Source organism: Rutidosis leptorrhynchoides, chromosome 3 (assembly GCF_046630445.1).
Source record: "Rutidosis leptorrhynchoides isolate AG116_Rl617_1_P2 chromosome 3, CSIRO_AGI_Rlap_v1, whole genome shotgun sequence".
Classification (NCBI taxonomy): domain Eukaryota; kingdom Viridiplantae; phylum Streptophyta; class Magnoliopsida; order Asterales; family Asteraceae; genus Rutidosis; species Rutidosis leptorrhynchoides.
The window spans coordinates 625,921,637-625,926,033 of record NC_092335.1 but is presented as its reverse complement, the minus strand read 5'-3'; the positions used below and the strand labels follow the sequence as shown (position 1 = coordinate 625,926,033).

General features: G+C 33.4%; 1 long non-coding RNA gene across 1 annotated transcript; it reads left to right on the top strand.

Annotated features, from left to right (window-relative positions):
- Nucleotides 1–1,320: 1,320 nt before the first annotated feature.
- Nucleotides 1,321–3,220, top strand: LOC139898981 (uncharacterized). Its single transcript, XR_011777235.1, has 4 exons — nucleotides 1,321–1,448; nucleotides 1,675–1,789; nucleotides 2,912–2,982; nucleotides 3,095–3,220. It is a non-coding gene; the product is annotated as an uncharacterized lncRNA (long non-coding RNA).
- Nucleotides 3,221–4,397: the final 1,177 nt, after the last annotated feature.

Genomic DNA, 4,397 nt, shown 5'->3' with positions numbered 1-4,397 from the left:
GATGAAGCATGAAGAATGAGATTTGTAGGATGACTTTCTCTGGCCATGAATGTTGCTTACAACATTTTGGGTGAAACCACAACTGCAGGATTGATTGCCGCTTTATCCAACATATACGACAAGCCTTCTGCTTTGAATAAGGTTCTATTGATACGAGAGTTAGAGAATGCTAGAATGATGGATGGTTCCTTAACACCGGATCATGTTAATGAGTTTAAGCTGATTTTGACCAGTTAAAATCAGTCGGTGTTAAATTCGAGGATGAGCTGGATGCATTGTTTCTGTTGTCTTAATTACATGAGAGTTGGTCTGGCACGGTGACAACGTGCATTGTTCATCTAAAACTACTAAGCTTAATTTTGAGGGAATCCAAGATTTAATTCAAAGTCAAGGAATCAGAGAAAGATTCGGTTCCGAGTTTGGGTACCGTTTTGAGTGTCGTTCGGGGGACAGCTAGATCGAGAAGTCCATCAAAAATTAGATGCGTAACTTGTTAGAGTTGTCACCAGATTGGTCACTATAAGTCAAAGTGTCCGAGTTTAAAGTTGGGTGGAATCACAGTGGCTACAATGATAGATGATCTGCTGATGTGCTGTGAGGGAGTTCTTGCCGTCTTGGGTATTGAAATCCGGTTTCTCGTTAGTTAAAAATTGATTGTTGGGGAATTGATTATTTTTATTTTCGTTATTGGATGAAAACATTTTTAATTGTAGTATAGAATTAATTGGAGGGATGTTTAGAATGTATTTGAAAATTAATGAAAAAATGTATGAAATAATATATATATATTATATATATATATATATATATATATATATATATATATATATATATATATATATATATATATATATATATATATATATAATATATTTATTTATTTTTATTTAAATCCAACAGCTAGTCAAGGAAACCTGTTTGAATTTGGTCAATGCTTCCAACCAATCATAACTCTCGCGTGTGCTAATTATCCGTTATAACCATTATGGTCCGCCCTCATAATGAGATAACGAAATGGACCACAAGCCTCACAAAATCCATTGTAGTCGTTGTGATAATATTAAATTAACCTCTTTCTCCTGGCTTATTACCAGAGCTGTAATACTTTTTAGTTGAACTTCTTGACTAAATCAACTTTGTAATTTATTTTTTTATCCATCTCCTTGGTTGCTTTACAAAATAAAAATAATAAATTTTCTTTCTTAAAAAAGATTTGTGATTCTAAATAGAGGAAAAAAATACTCCGTACTATTTACCTTTTTTGTTGGATCACTAATAAGACAGGTCCAGTGGGCTCTTCATAAATTCATTCCATTATGTTGTACCGGGTTTATTATAACGATACAAAGGTCGAGCACTACACTGTTGTTAGCTACCGCCGCCGTTCGCCGCCGCTCGCCGCAATAGTAACTGCCGTTCACCGTTGTCCAGTCAATCAAGATTCACTGGTAAGTTGAGCAAAAGATAATAGACATTTTTAGGTGTGTATCATATAGTCAGTTATAAAATAGTTGTACAGACTACATAGAAATTAGGGTTTTGAAATTCATTTACTTTTTTAAATTACTGGAGTAAAATATCTGAATTGGGGCTCAGAAGGATGAATAGGTTAGGGTTTTAGATGTTTTTATTCATCAAGTAAAATGTTGTTGTTGTTTATTATTTATCTGACAGAGATTGAATTGAAAGTTAACAAAAATGGATCGAAGAAATCGAGGTGGAAACAAAGAAGAATCGAATTCGACAAACACGAATTTGAAATCGATATTGAAAGATATCGAGCATATCGGTTAGTAATACATATATGCTCTGTTTGTATGTTAAGCATCCCTTTTTATTGATTTGGTATACATATGTCATGGAGATTATCTATCACACTAAAATGTTACTTTTTGATGATAAACATAATTGTACAGGACTATTAGGCAATGGTGTTCACTAGTAGCTAAGATTACAACTAGAACCGTATTAGTTTTATCCTTCGTTCGATTCTGAGTTTCATCAAGAAACATGTATTCGACTTACATTTATCTTTTTAGTCTAGTTAAAACCTCTATGAAGTTAGCCCTTTGTATTAGTCTTGTGGTGATCTGAAAAGGAAGAATTTTTTTTTTTTTTTTTTTTTTTTTTTTTTTTTTTTTTTTTTTTTTTTCTATCTGTAATAAGTATAGTTTTCGAATCTTTGAAGTGTTAGTATTTGAAAAATTAAGTTACGAAATTGAAAAGTGAGTTTTCTTTCGTCAATACGTCTTCTGTTTTTTCACGTTTTTCTTAGAGATCTATGGACAAGTACCTACAGCTGAACAACCCCCTAATGTCTTTTTCTATTGCTAAGTAAATATTAATAAATAAATATAATTTTTTTTGGTTGTTCAAAACGTATTACTCCATATTATGTATGGGTGAATGAACATTTTCATGTTCATATGCTTTTAATTCTATAGAACATTCAAGTAAATTTTTTTAATCATATCTCAATTTACGGTTCAATAGATGTGTGATTATAGTTTTAATATGAGATCTTGTTTTGGCTTGCAATCTTAAGAAGTATGAGCTGAATATTGGCAATTTCTAATTAGTGAAACATGTAAATAATGAAGTTGAGAGAATTTGTAGTTTGTAAACCTTTTCGTTTTCTCGATTGCCCTTGCCTTGAGAGAAAACCGAATCTTTCCGACCCGTTAAGAAACAGAAGAGGGGAAAATGTTTGCCCAACCGGACCCGTTGGAACAAAAAGCACTTTTGAGCAGCCCAAAAATTTGTCATTAGCTAGTCAATAATAAATTAATAACCCATCTTTGAAGCTCTAGACAAATATTACCTGCTTTACCATGCATATTTTTGTAATGAAACAATGCATTTCGAAATTTTCGCATACTATCCCATAATATAATTCTATATATACATTTAGGACGCACCCATATGACATGGAAAGAGAAGAAGGATATGGAAAATAGGAAAGTAGTTTCACTTGGTGGAAAGGTAATGACTTCTCTAATCGTATTTTTTAGTTATTTTATTTATTTATTTATTTTTTGGCGGCACTGTCTTCGAATGCTCTTTATTGAATTGGTAAATCATGTAATAACTTCAGCCCCCTTAGAAGCAGAGAATCCCGTTAAGTGTGGCGTTAGTACCTATGAAAAGACAGAAAGAAAGGGAGCAAAAAATATTACAAGAGGTTAGATGTTTTTCTCTTATAATGCTCGTTTATTTCTTCTTAGAGTAAATTATAACCCGATATTCCGTGTGGTTTATATAAAAATTACATCAACCGTCCTTATCTTTTGCAAATCGAGCCGATCGTCCCTGATTGATTTGTCGGTCGTTCCTATGGTTTTCATGAAATTACATCAGTCGTCCTTATCTTTAACAAGTTACGGTAAAAGTGTACGGGTACGTTGATGGTTCTCTAAAATTTAAATGCGCGTAAATATGAGGTACTGTAACGACCCGTCAAAATCGCTATTGACGCGGCACGTTAATCATTGATTCCACAGTGAGGTTTTGACCTCTATATGATACGTTTTGATAAAATATTGCATTCATTAAAATAAGTGACTTTCTAAACATAGAAAGTTATAAACATGTGGGCGAGTGCTTAGGTATAAGCAAAACCCCGAAATACATAAGTCTTTAATTTACAGGTTGACATCACAGTCCAATTATTTATTACACAACGCAGTTTTATTTTGAATGCAATAAACTTTGTACAAAGCATGAGAGACTCCATGCAGGCAACAAGCACATCACATCGGAAGCATTCTAAGGACCTGAGAATAAAACATGCTAAAAAAAGTCAACACGAATGTTGGTGAGTTATAGGTTTAATTGCTCGAGTCATAAACATGTATAAAGATAGACCACAAGATTTCATCAAAAGTTTATCAATAGATTCTACGTAACAGAGCACCCTGGTAACTAAACTTAACGCTATAGTGATAATTACCCCATTCGTTTTAATACACGCAAACCAACGTGTCTTAAACTCAAATAACATACGTCCGTTAAAAGGCTAGCGCTCTAGCTCGGACGGGGATGTCAAGCCCTATGGATCCATATACAATTATTCGCGCCCACCAGTCCATATCCTATGTACTGGCAGCTACTAGTTACCAAAGCTAAGGGATTTCCGGTTTAACTCAGTGTAGAATTTAGTATGTACTTGTGTCTTATCGCGTTTAAAATAAATTGCATGCATTCTCAGCCCAAAAATATTTAAAGTATTTAAAAAGGGAGACTATAAACTCACAGTTCAATATTGAGACTCAATATTGTAGGCAAATTGCGTAGACGTAATGACGGTAGATGACTGTATGGTTGGCCTTGAATTCAAGAACAATACCCCAAACAATACCCAATATTTTCTTAGCTTAAAGCGGTTTGAAACCCGAATT